The sequence below is a fragment of the Ascaphus truei genome, chromosome 5 (genome assembly GCF_040206685.1).
Source record: "Ascaphus truei isolate aAscTru1 chromosome 5, aAscTru1.hap1, whole genome shotgun sequence".
In the NCBI taxonomy this organism is placed as follows: Eukaryota; Metazoa; Chordata; class Amphibia; order Anura; family Ascaphidae; genus Ascaphus; species Ascaphus truei.
The window spans coordinates 262,445,380-262,459,664 of record NC_134487.1 but is presented as its reverse complement, the minus strand read 5'-3'; positions in this window follow the sequence as shown (position 1 = coordinate 262,459,664).

Genomic DNA, 14,285 nt, shown 5'->3' with positions numbered 1-14,285 from the left:
TTTAATAACAAAATTCCTTTTAAAGTTACCCAATCTAAATCAGATGGAGATGGAAGATATCTAATCCTAACAGGATCACTATACGGTCAAGACCTGACCTTCGCCAATGTTTATGCCCCTAATGAAACCAGCGCTAAATTCTTCACTAAATTCTTCTGTACCCTAAAAAAAGGGTAGCTAGAGGTAGGATTGTAATTGGAGGTGATTTTAACTTAACCATGGACCCAAACACTGATAGGACTGGGCCTGTAACCATTCGAAGAAAGGTAGATCGCAGGGCCCTGATCAAAGGTCTGGAGGAACTCCATTTGGCAGATAGATGGAGAGAACTTAACCCAACAAACAGGGAATTTACTTTCTACTCTCCTCCTCATGGTTCACACTCCCGTATAGACTATATTTTTATTTCCTCTAGAGCAATACCATACTGTGCATATTCAAAAATACGTGCTGTGGCCTGGTCGGATCATGCCCAGGTGGAGATGAGAATCTCACATCTTAACATGCCCCCACATTGAGGCCAATGGAAAATAAATGAGTCCTTACTCAAAATACCTGAGATTAAAAAAATACAGGCTCTGTATCATCCCCCTTTGTTCTCTGGGAGGCCCATAAGGTCACCCTTAGAGGAAAGCTAATCAGTATTGCAGGAAATAGAAAGAAAGAAAGAAAGGGAAGCCAATATAAAGAGGGCCCAAACAAAAGTGGAAGAATTAACAAAATTACACCAAAGAGGGAATCAACATGTAGATCTACAAAAAGTAAAGGAGGCCAAAACTGAACTGAATCTCCTTCTCATGGCTAAGGCAGAACAATCCCTCACCTTTACTAAAGCTAAATTTTTTGAGAAATCAAATAAACCTGATAAAATGCTGGCCGCTAGACTTAGATCAGTTCCAACAAACCGTAATATCCACTCAGACAAAAATCTGGTATTCTCTCAACAAATCCGACACTTATAATTAAGGAATTCCAGGCCTTCTATTACAAATTATATGATGGTAATAAGACTAAACAAAGCAAAAAATTAACAACCAAAATGGAAAACTTCCTAGATTCAGCTAATCTCCCCATAATTACTCCAGACGATAAAGACAAATTAGCCCAAATTTTCTCGAAGAAGTTCTCAGGGTTATTAAAGATCTCAAACCGGCTAAGGCTCCGGGGCCCGATGGTTTCTCGAACTTATACTATAAAAAATTCTCTAATATCCTCGCCCCAGTACTATTAAATATGTTCAACTCTATACTAATAGACTCCCAATTTCCCAACAGTATGCTCCAGGCAACCATAACACTAATCCATAAGACGGAAAAGACCCTACAGACTAAGAACTATAGACCAATTTCTTTAATAAACTCAGACTTAAAAATATTCTCCAAAATATTAGCTATTAGATTAAATAAAGTTCTCCCATCTCTGGTTCATCCGGACCAGGTGGGATTTATCCCTGGAAGACAAGCTGCGGACAATACAGGACGCATTATTGAGTTGGTGTCATTAGCTACCAAAAATAAAATACCATCGATGGTCCTGAGCCTTGACGCCGAAAAGGCGTTTGACCGAATCGATTGGAAATACATGTCCAAAACATTGCAGGCATTTGGAGTGGAAGGCCCTTTCCTTAGAGCCATAGAGTCTTTATACACTACACCATCGGCAAAAATATACTCCCAAGGTTTCTCCTCTGAGACCTTTCCTATAAAAAATGGAACCAGACAGGGATGTCCCTTATCTCCATGCTATTCGCCCTCTGTATGGAGCCACTAGCTGCAAACATAAGAAACAACCCAAATATAACAGGAGTCCAGGTGAAGAGTCAGATATACAAAATCGCACTTTATGCAGATGATGTGATCCTTACAATAACCAAACCTCAAACTTCACTACCAAATTTATACTCCACTCTGTCTTCTTTTAAGGATATCTCAGGTTTCAAAATCAATAGTAACAAATCTGAGGCACTAAATATAAATCTGCCTAAATATCAAATTAAATTGATTGCTTTAAACTTTGATTTTAAATGGCAACCGAATACGATCAAATACCTAGGGATATTTATCACAAAAAACAATAGTTCTCTGTATAGGGAGAATTATCCAAAAGGTCCTAAGAGCTCTTAAGTCTGATATTGGGAAGTGGTTCGGCCACGCTATATCATGGATAGGCAGAATACACAGTATAAAAATGAACATATTGCCCCGTCTTCTGTATCTTTACCAAACTCTACCCATTCCATTGGTATTGGAGGAAATTAAAACTCTACAGTCTATAATAAACAAATTTATATGGAAAAATAAAACACCAAGAATTGGTAAGAAAATCTTAAATATACCAAACAAGACAGGAGGGCTGGGACTACCATGCCTTATGTCCTATTACAAAAGCAGCCCAAACAAGCCAGCTAATACTATGGCACTCTAATCCAGTCCACAGACGCTGGGTATCATTGGAAATGGATCTAGTTGCCCCAGTCGAATTAAGTAATCTTCTATGGTCCCCAGTGAGAAAGAGTCCCGAAATACTCAAATCCAGCCAAATTATAGCCCATTCACTCAAATTATGGAACTCAGTTGCAAATCGACACTTCCTTACAACACGGAATACACTTATGACTCCACTATATGATAACCCAGAATTTGGTCCAGGAATAGGCCGTAATAGGTTTATAGACTGGAAAATAGCAGGTATCACAAGATTAAAAGATGAAGGTTCAGAAGGATTTCCCAGAACATTTGAATATTTCCACAAAGAAAAGGCTATCCCAAACAATCAGTTCCTCCAATACCTTCAATTGAAAGCCTTTTATAACAAAATCCGACCCCCCGAATTGCTAACTAGATTTGAGTCACTTTGTCTAGCAGATAGTAACACACCTGGACTGATATCTAAATTGTATGGATACTTTGTTAGCCCCCCTCCACAAATGAATCAAAAACTGAAATATATGCTACAATGGGAGGATGACCTGGGGGAGGTATTAGACATGGAAGACTGGAATGATATTTTTCAAAAAGTTGCCACATCATCAATGTGTATCACAATCAGAAAAAATGCCTATTAAGTTATGATGAGGTGGTACTTAACCCCATGAGACTAGCTAAATTCATCCCAGAGTACCCAACTACATGTCCGAAAGGATGTGGAGTACAAGCCACATTTATACATATGTGGTGGGGGTGCCCATTCATAGCAGCTTATTGGCTGGAAATCAAAATGTGGTCACAAAGGTTTTTCGGTTTGGACCTACCAATGGATCCCTGGTTATTTCTTTTAAACAAACCATATTACCGCATCACGAGACATGAAAATAAATTACTGTGCCACATATCTTCAGCCGCAAGACGCGAATTAGCGGCAGTATGGAAACAAACAATTATTCCCTCAATTTCCAAAGTTAAAAATAAAGTCTGGCAGATTTGCTGCATGGAAAAATTGGTTAGTCTTAATAGCGACACCTGCGCAGATTTCCACAAGGTGTGATTACCTTGGATTTTGGGTGCTGGTCAACCAGAAATTAATACCCACCTAATTTTGTTGTAAAAAATGCTATTTATATTAACTGTGTGAATGAATATTATAAGATGATTTGTTAGGTAAAATTCTAAATTAATGTGTTCTCCCATCTCTACTTTTTGTACCCTCCTCCCCCCCCCCCCATCTTTTATTTTCTTCATTTCCCCCTCGCCCTAAAATTCTTTTTTTTTTTTTCAAATAGTTTATATAGGCAGTAATACAAGAAATGTTCATCCTACAAATTTCACAGCCTAATACATTAACATTTTCCTCTTTTTGGGGGGGAAAAGAAGGACAACCTTGGCTGTCATTGAACTTGAGGTCTCCCTAAAATTTTTAATAAAAATGAAGTTTAAAAAAATATAAATAAAAAACTCAAATAATCTAAATTCATCAAAAACTGTTCCAAGCCCTTTATTGTGAAATATATTATAAAAATGTATTTCATATTGTCAAAAAGCAACTACATTTCAGTATATTTTCATTTTTAAATGAAACTTATTTTACAATAAATGAACGAAACCCCTACCAAAGACCTTTTTTCCCCCCTCTATGCAGACCATTAGCCCCCCTCTCTTGGATGCATTAAATTGGCTTAGGGAGGAGGTGGAGGAGGAGAGTCAAGAAACATGTGGGGGTGGAAGGGGGTTTAGGGACAAAAGCGTAGGAGATCAAGAGGATTCCTTGAAGTTGCAGCATGTCAGGGTCTCTCAGTCACAGAGCCTCTAGGCCCGTCCCCTTCTCTCTGCCATAAAAGGGGAGGGAGGAGTCTGTTTGGAAGCTGCAGCAGGAGAAAAGCACATCTGTGACCTGGGTAGATAGAAATACTCTGGTAATAAAATGATAAGTGTCGAGTGCAGCGGCCATTATTTTAACAAATTATGCGGTGTACACCTCGGAATACCCATGTCATGGCGCGGGATTTTTTCCAACTGTGCCACCTTAAGACGCGAGTGCAGGCGAGTGAATAAAATGGCATACAAGTGTTCTGGTTTTTAAACACCTGAAAATGACACAGATGCACAATACTGTACACATTACAATTCATTCATTTCATTGCATTTAATTGCACACAATCCATGAAATTCAAAACAAAGCAACCGTGATAAACACGTGCCTGGGGCGATTGGCTGCGTTCATGCCGCATGGAGTACAGTAGCACATACGAAAATGGCACCATGATTTGTTAAAATAATAGCCGCTGCAACTGTACCGTCCATTGTTATTACCACAGAATTACTATCATATCGGTATATTGCCCAAATCCTTCTTGGACAGGGCTGCATTCATTCTGTTATCTGCAATTTTAGTACATAACCCCAGTGTTCCGGGTTTATAGTTTTTATTTGAAAAACTAATTTTATGAATTTTTCAGTGCTTAAATTTTCCAAACATTGAAATCTGGATGAAAATTAGGTTGAACAATAAATACTAAAATAAAATCAGGAAAAACAATTCACACATCTTTTACTACAGACCATGCTGATATTTATATAAAGCAAACGTTGTTCACTGCATTAAATGAAGTCATGGATTTATATGCTTATTTGTACTACAAGAGTGCGACGTAAGTCAATCATAGCGTGATATTACTTTGCTTGATTTGTCTACCTCCTCTGTCTCTGTTCCACAGAAACTGCAGGACACACACAGCAATCGTGTAATGCATTTTTTTTTTCATTAACACCAAGTGCACAGAAAAAATAGAATTGATTGATACAGGTGTAAAAAAAAAAAGTGTACAAAGCACATGCGTGAAACTTCTGTGTGTTTTGCCACTCAAAAGTGTTTCATGCCATAAATATCATAAACATGAAAGTAGAATTTGATTGATAAAATACAGTGATATTTGATTGTGAGGGAGAGAGAGCGATTATATGTGCGTGCATATATGGATGGATGTGTAAATGGATGTATGTGTGTGTGTATATATGTGCGTGCATATATGGATGGATGTGTAAATGGATGTGTGTGTGTAGATGGATGGATGTGTGCGTGTGCACGCGTGTATAAGGATGGATGTGTGCGTGCGCATAATAAATATATATATGTGTGTGGTCATACCAGACAGGGCCGGAGACTGCTTTTCTGGGGCCCAGGACAACAGTTTCCATTGGTTTACCTCCCCCACCCCGTGTCGGATGCCTTTGCGATACTCCCCCATCTCTCCCCCTCACATCAAACCTCCCACCCCCCCTGCACCTCACATCACCCCCCAAACCTAACCTCACAGCACCCACACCATACTCTCCCCCCCTGCATCTCACATCACCCTCTCCCCCACTACACAGCAGGCCGTCCCAAACAGCAGCGGAAAGAGGCCTGCTGCATGGGGGAAAAGCTGGGGCCCAGTACACATGCACACCGCTGCCTGCCCCAGGCCAGCTGGTGCCCGACCAGAGGTCAGATAACTGCCAGCACCAGCCACTACTGTGTTCTGGGAGGGGAGAGGGGGGGGGAGAGAGAGTGTGTGAGTTTGTGTGATGCTGCACATGCGCACAGTTTGTCACTTCCGTTATTTTTTTTCGCACCAATTTCCAGGTTTTTTCCATATGAGTTGTTTGTGGATAGCACTGCCACGAAGTTTCACTTAAAAAAGTTTCAACACACACACGTTTTTTTTAAACCTGCAGTCCCATATAAGAGGAAAGTGACCGTGTGCAATACTGTAATATGTCATGAACTAATGTAGATGACTGGAGAGTTTAAAATAAGACAATTGAAAACTTTTATTTTTAATGCTTTGGAGGGTTTTTAGGAGCTAAGGATATTTGTGGAACCTAGAATCTAAAAGGCAAATTGTAACATCCCACATACTGTAGCATAATAGCTTTACAAAAGCAAAGCAAATCATTACTAGTCAGTAGAGATGGGCAGAACTATTAAAAATCAGTTCCCCGGAATTTCCCAGGCTTTACCTTCAAAATCCATTCTGTGGAGTAAAATCCATCTGTGGATTTGGTATTAACCAATGAGGGGGTTAGAATCTGCCATTGGATACAGTCAAGTTGGTTTATTAAGAAGCAACACTCAGATTCCATATGAAATCCGCACTGCAGATTGTTAAATTCTCTCTCTGTGAAACTACAAACATTTTATACAGTCAAATACAGGTGTCCAGTAAACCAGCCTATTTCAAGATAGCTATTTGATCTCGATTGCATCTTGGGTCACAGTAGTTGCTACTGCACTGCAATTGCAACTCCTTGATGGCTGGATTTCATTTACAGCAGAGCAGCTACCTGGATATTGAAAGACATGCTTTGAGCTATGCCTTTGTCCTATTGCACCACAGGAGGTTTCTGTACTCCATGAGCTTGCCATAGTACACCTGTCAATGGTTGCAATGGAAGTTTAACACTGAATGTTTGATGAAAGGTTAGCTATTGGGCTTAAAGCCCAAATAGTTATTTTCTGCACTTCGACACTGAAAACATAAAAAAAAAAAAAAAAAGTGAATCTAATAATCTCCAGTTAAGACGTATTGGATTTTTCCTTTCATTTGAGAGTTTGTTCACAAAATTTAGGTGCTAAATTAAATGATAGGAGTGGTTTTTAAAACCTAGGCTCACGTTCACCGATTGCGATATCTCCATATTTTATAAAAAGTTTGGCGTGCCACACAAGGATTGTGTTTGCCAACAACCTGCTACACACCAAAAAAAGTGTAACCCCTGCTATATGCTAAGCAACACTAACCCTGCCCCTAGCAGAGTCCTCTCCATGGGAAGGTGACTGTGATAAGCCAGTAGAGAGGCTGGTGAAGAGGAGGGACTAAAAAAAAAAATCGGGAGAGTGAGCGTTGAGAGGGGGCAATCATGACAGGGGGGAGATCTACGCAAAGCTGAGTGAAGCTCGTGCGAGAGCGACCTGTGAAACGGGACCTTCACGAGTCCCACGTGGAAACAAGAAGAGCTCATTGGACAGAGATACCAGCCACAGAGTACCAGAGCGAGCGCTAACGGAGAGAATCGACATCAGGTCATTGGAATAGTAGTAACAAAAAGACAAACATCTGCGAAGTATAAGCCTGCAACACACAAGTGATAATACACGAGCTCCAACGGTGTAACGGTGGTCTAAATATAGGCCTGACCATCCAGGATTAGTAGCCCTATTAAGTCGACTATAAAACACACACACAGTTTATCTGAACTGTATGCAGTGATCGTATTTGTAATATATACACACAGACACAGACACGTTGTGTCCCCTTACTGGCTCCACGGACACGGGGTAGCTAAAATAGATATAAGGACTTAGGCACCCCACTGAGCATTAGGCGTACAGTCTGCGGTTCAGTAAGATTGAGCGGTTACACAAGTATAATCTTCCATCTACAGCTGGAGGCTCACCATTGATCACACAACTATTGACTTTGCAAAACGGAGAAACTATAATATAGAAAAATAACTAAATTATCTAAATATTCAGTTAGGAATGGAGTTCTTTTTGTAGATACAGTAGTTATTCAGGTTACACCCTGACAGCCCCTCTCTATCCCACCTACCAGCCCAGCTTTGAGGTTGTGTAGTTTCTCTTCCCCGTCTCCTTTTTGTGACTTTGCAAAACTGCCAAACTTACTTCGTCAGGTTTCAATGGGAATTCTTGAAGTCAATATGTCCTACTTACTATAGTTTCAAGTTCTTTCGAATGCTACACTTTTCCTGAGAGATATGAACGTTGGAACACTACAATATATTGATCAATACTAAGCAGAGGCAAGTTTTTGATTAATAAACTGAGAAGCAGTTCTGTGCTACAATCTGTAAAGTTGAGGACTTGCAATGAAAATAAAGACTGCACTATACAACGAACCTTTAACAATATACAAATGTGTCTATTATGAGAAAGGACAACCCTATTATTACTATATATTAGAGGCAAGCGATTATAGGCACACTAAGTCCCATATTTAATATTTCAGTCATGCTGATGTTCTGCAAATGTTTGCGTCTTTAACTTTTATTTTCTCCGAACAGAAGGTATGGAAGGCTGGCTGTGTACAGAAACCCAGCTTAATTAATTCATAGAAACCTCCGCACAAAATTGATCTGTGTGCTAACTTCCTCTTGCAGCTTGTCTGAAGCAGAACGGCCCCCTCCCTAGAGATTAAACAATTTTTTTTAAAAAAAAGACAACAAACCACACCAAGCAAAAGTATATTAAATAGATAAAGACAAATATCCAAACTTACAATATAGGAAGTAATATTATGTTCCCAACAGAAATTCTGAATAATTACGGTATATCAGGCGATAGCATTGTTGAGAATCCCACGGCATTCACAGCTATTCCTGGTCCATGCTCGTTGCCGAAGAAACGGAAGTGGTGTAAAGCTTAAAATCAATGCCCTTGCATTTTGCACTTCAGTGTTTCATCCCCAGCATTGTTTTTCACTCAGCCTAATAATACTGCATTCTAGGTTCATGCTATGGGGGTATCACCGTTAACATTTTCAGTGCCCCTATGATTTTATGGGATGTCACAGAAGGTGGTCCACAGGTTGCCCGGGCCTGGTGATATTACCCAAGTGTCTTTTGATTCCTGTCCACTCCTGCCTCATATGAACACAAGAGGAGGTCTTCCTTTTTCTTTCAGGACAGGGTAGAAGGACGCTAAAATGGCAATTAAATGTGAAAAAAGGTACAGTCCCCACATAGTGCAAAACAAAAATGTGTTTTCTTAGCTAATCATTTTCCATTTATCAATCTAATAACAGTAAGAATCTCCGCTGTGCTGCAAAAAAGGGACAACGGGCAACTTATTTTGCAGATAAACCAAGTGGCATTTTCAACTCCAATGTAATGCCAAGAACCACTTGGAGCTGTGAGATCATGCAGCTGTGCAATGTAGGAAGGTGAATGGTATTGTCATCCACTGCCAAAGTATGTTTGAACATCAACTACTGAGAACTTCATCTTTTAGCAAATTACATTATGTACTGGTTTTGTCCCATACAATAGGCTTATACGTTCACCAGCCTACATATTTCAACATTGTAAAACTAAAAAAAAAAGTTTCTCATACAATTCATTCATCACTTTGTCTCCTCGATAACAGTACAGTGCGATAGTTTGTATAAGTATAGGAAATTGAAAATATTTTCAAACATTACATTAAAAAAAAAAAAAAATGTATGAACCTTCATCATTTCTATGGTTCACAAAAGCTTTGAGGAGTTTTTACCATCTTGATCAAATCTCTGTTGGTGATAAAAATTAAAAATGCTGATGTCGTTAGTCAACGAGATGAACATTAGTAAGCCAATATGCAGATGGAGTATCATTCACTCCAAAATTTGGCCGCAAGAACACTGCAGCTGAACGGAGCCCGACCGTGGCTTGATCGCGGTACCAGGAACAAATCTATAGACGTCTGGAGGGATTTCTTCACATCCACTACATTCTACATCCTGGAGAGAAGATCGATCCCTGCTCAACTACTACTTGCATTCCTGGCTGGTGACTGTGAGATGTTTCTCATGAAATGCTTTTAAAAACACCCTACCTTAGTGAGTACATTAGTTTTTACTTTTGGTCTCCAATAAATTGTAATTGGAGTTTTACACTATGGAGGGTGTGCACTTTTTTTTTTGACGCGATATAGATACAGACACATACACCAGATACCCTTGTGGTGTACCAGGTGAATGGGAACCCGTAGCATTAATCCTTTGGCGCCACGACTGCTGGGGGTCGAATGGCAGTGGCACCGAAGACTAAGCTTTGCTACAACTGTAGCGTTACTCTCATCCAGACCCTGAAAGAGAGCTTATGATGGAGGGGGCACATTGACTTTTATATCTTCAAATAGATTAACTTGAACACCACGTGGGGGATACAGCAGTGAACATAGCTGTGAAATGTTCATTTAAAAATATTTTACATATTTAGGGTAATCTCTTTCGAGGTATAAAGTCTATGGCCACTCTCCTACATTGGTCGCTCTCTCATTAAATGTTCATTTTATTGTTCTTAATGCTAGGATTAAGATGGCTCTCTTATTTTGTGCACATTCACATTTTAAATTGGCGTATCCTAGTTACTGAGCAAATTAGTAGCGCTCAGATTTGTTTCCCTCTCTCCTTCATTTTAATCGAGGTCTGTGTCCCATGTTTGCCCCATTAGTGTCACCTTGTGATTTGGGGAGTGACAACAGGATGAGTTAGAGGAGAGATACACGATCCACAGATTATGAGCAAACAGCGTCTTTTGTATGAGCATCAAAAAAAAAAAAAAAAAGGGTGCGCTGAGCACGTGCATTTTAAGTGAAACTTTTTTGTATTTGGTCACTGTTTTGTCACAGATATTGTATGTGATGGTGATATTTTTTATTAAAATTCAAAACACAATGTCAGTGGCAAAATGCAAATAAGTTTGACTTAGAATGTGCGTGCTCGGCACACACCTGTTTTAGCTATTTGCACTTATATACAGGCATACCCCGCATTAACGTACGCAATGGGACCGGAGCATGTATGTAAAGCGAAAATGTACTTGAAGTGAAGCACTACCTTTTCCCACTTATCGATGCATGTACTGTACTGCAATCGTCCTATACGTGCATAACTGATGTAAATAATGCATTTGTAACAGGCTCTATAGTCTCCCTGCTTGCGTACAGCTTCGGTACATGTAGGGAGCCGGTATTGCTGTTGAGGACGTGTTGACAGGCGCATGCGTGAGCTGCCGTTTGCCTATTGGGCGATATGTACTTACTCGCGAGTGTACTTAAAGTGAGTGTCCTTAAAGCGGGGTATGCCTGTATAGTTATACTATCCGTGTGCGCGCCAACTCTGGCCACCACAGCGCGTGTGCGCCCCAACTCCGGATGCCACTGCGCAGAGTTCGGACGCCATTGCCCATGTGTGCCGGGACCCGGCAGTGTATTTTACACATGCGCGAGCACGACGGCAAAGGGCATGAACCTATTAGTACCGTGACATCACTCGTGTTACAGTTTTTCGTTATAACGCTAGGATTTTCCCCCATGAAAACCCTGTAGGCGCCATCAAAGAAGTTTAATTTCAAAACACCATCTGCCCGGTCTCCGGTGGCGTAAAGTTTTCTGTCTACCAATGTGTGTTAAATGTAAGGAACCCCATCATACATTTGACGTAAATCTGAGCAGAAAACGGAGCAATGCATCAAAACAAAATTTTGTTTGCACTTTCTTTATTGATGCATTTCACCTCATATCTGAAGGTCGTAAGTAAATTAGAGATTGTGCAAAGGAGGACAACAAAAATGGTGCATGGTCTACAGTACATAAAAAAAATAAAAATAAAAATTACCCTGGAGGTTGGTAGAGAGCAAAATGTCCATCTTTGCTGATGAAATTAGGCAAGTTAATAAAATGAGCAGGGTGTAATTTTTCCCCAGATAGACTAAACTTAGGCAGGTAAATGGCAGATGATTTAATACAGATCAATAAAAGGTTATGCACTTGGGAAGCAAGAATAAACAGACTGCTTGCAACTTAAAAATGGGACAAAATAGGTCAATTACTGATGTAGAGGGATTTAATAGTGCTGTAGACAGCAGGCTTAGCAATAGTGCTCAATGTAAGGGAGTAGCTAATAAGATATGTTCTTGCTTAAACCAGGGTATCGATGGAAAGCAAGCATCATTATGCCACTGTATACATTCTTATTAAGACTACACCTTGAATATGGAGTCAAATTTTGGGCACCACCCCTTAAAAAAAATAAAAGACAACCAAATTAATAAGGTGATGGAAGGTCTGACTAGCTAAATTCGATACAGTATGCAAGAAGGTCAAGTATGCGAGACGTGAATGTTGAATATCTTGAATGTGACAGAGATTGAACTTAAAACATCAAAATCTAGGCAGTCACATGAAAACAAGATTGCATGGTAAGGAAGGAACATTTAAAGCTGCAGACCAAGCAATATCCTATGTGTTTTATTTTAATAAATCAATTCTGTACTATGAGAATATACTTGTACTGTAACATTGTTTTGTTTTTGTTTTTAAACTCTGAATGACATAATAATGTAACAAGCATTTTTTGCTTCTATAGTAAGCATGTACAAAGTCACATCCCCTTTCTCTTCTGAAACAGGTTCTGGCACACCCCTTTTTGAGCCCTGCCCCCTCTCATGATTTTCCCCACAGAACTTTGCATCTTTGGTCCTCTTCTGCTGCCCCGACAGCCATTTAGTGAACCCCTGAGCAAAATCTTTGCCGATCGATCACAGGAGAACGTATCGATCAGCAACTTAGCTAATTACTTATTGTGTGGATTGTATTGATGCACATATTAAAGGGGGAAAATAAATAAAAAAAATCAGCTTGGACTGCTGCTCTAATAGATGTACATGAGTACCTTCACAGCATGACACATATAGCAGGGGTGCGCAAACTTTTGACCCTGCGCCCTGCCTCCTGCAAGACTCCGGCGACAAATGACGTTGCGGGGTCATGTGACGCCGGTTACCATGGCAACGCATCCCCTAAAACAGGTAGGAGAAGCTGCAGAGGCCTTGCGCATTCCCCTCCCCCCAGCATTTAATTTAAGTGCCTTGGGACAGAACGGGACCTCTACAGCCACCGCGCCCCCTGGAAATTCTCCTATCCCCCACTTTGCGCACCCCTGGCATATAGAACTATGTACTATTTCTTCTACCTGCATCTGTGTCACTGTTAAACTGGTTGTTCTGGTTTCTAATGAAGAAAAACACCAGGGGAGCGATGGTAAACCTTAAAAAGAAAAGCACTGCATAGTGCAAATATTGTATGTACAATTAAAATGTGAATAATATAGGAGCTCCCAATTGCAAACTCACAATCGAGTAGATATTAAGGAGCATAAAATCCAGCCGTGAAAAAGAATGGTTCCATGCCAGTATGGTAGGAGGACATCAGACCTCAAGGAGAGAAAACACCATAGTGTAGATCAGCGGTGCGCAAACTGTGGGGCGCGACCCCCAGGGGGGGCGCGACACTGCCGACGGGGGGCGCGGGGTTTACAGAGGCCCCGCGCGCTTCCCGAAGGCACTTAAATTAAGTGCCGGGGAGCTGCAGGGCCTCTGTAAACCTAACTTACCGTGGCTCCGGCGGCTTCCTCCCTGCGGCACCATGGCAACGCGGCGTCAAAATGACGCTGCGAGGTCATGTGACGTCACGTTGCTATGGCAACGTGACGTCATTACGTCGGAGCGCGGGTAAGTTGGGGTTAGGGGGGGCGCGGGAGTGAGGGGACAGCCGTCAGGGGGGCGCAGGGAAAAAAAGTTTGCGCCCCCCTGGTGTAGATGGTAACAAAATGCGTTTATGCCAAAGAAGAAAATTGGAGGCTTACAATGTGGACTAAATATCACAGCACGGTATACACAGTACAGGAGGGGTGATCCACCGAGTCGCGACCTCAGGGTTACTCCTCACCGACACATCTGTGAATCTCTTCTGCAACCACGCTAGAGCCGATACGTCACTTCCGGTCTTCCACCCCAACGGAACTGACGTCGACGGATGTTCCAGCGCTACCTCTCCCTCTCGGTCTGGTGAATGAGCCACACTCGATGCGTTTCGCCGTTCTGAGTGACGGCTTCATCTGGTTCTGGTTTCTTACAATTGAAGCAGATCCACAAGTTTTTTGCCACTTTAACCGTTTGAGGAGCCACGGTGCATGAGTGCCACAGCTCTCACTGGCACTTTGATCACGCGATCGTTCCGTCGCCAATGACAGAATGGGAGGAGTCATCCCCCTCCTGATCAGTGAAGATCGCGTCCTGTGTTCCATAGCA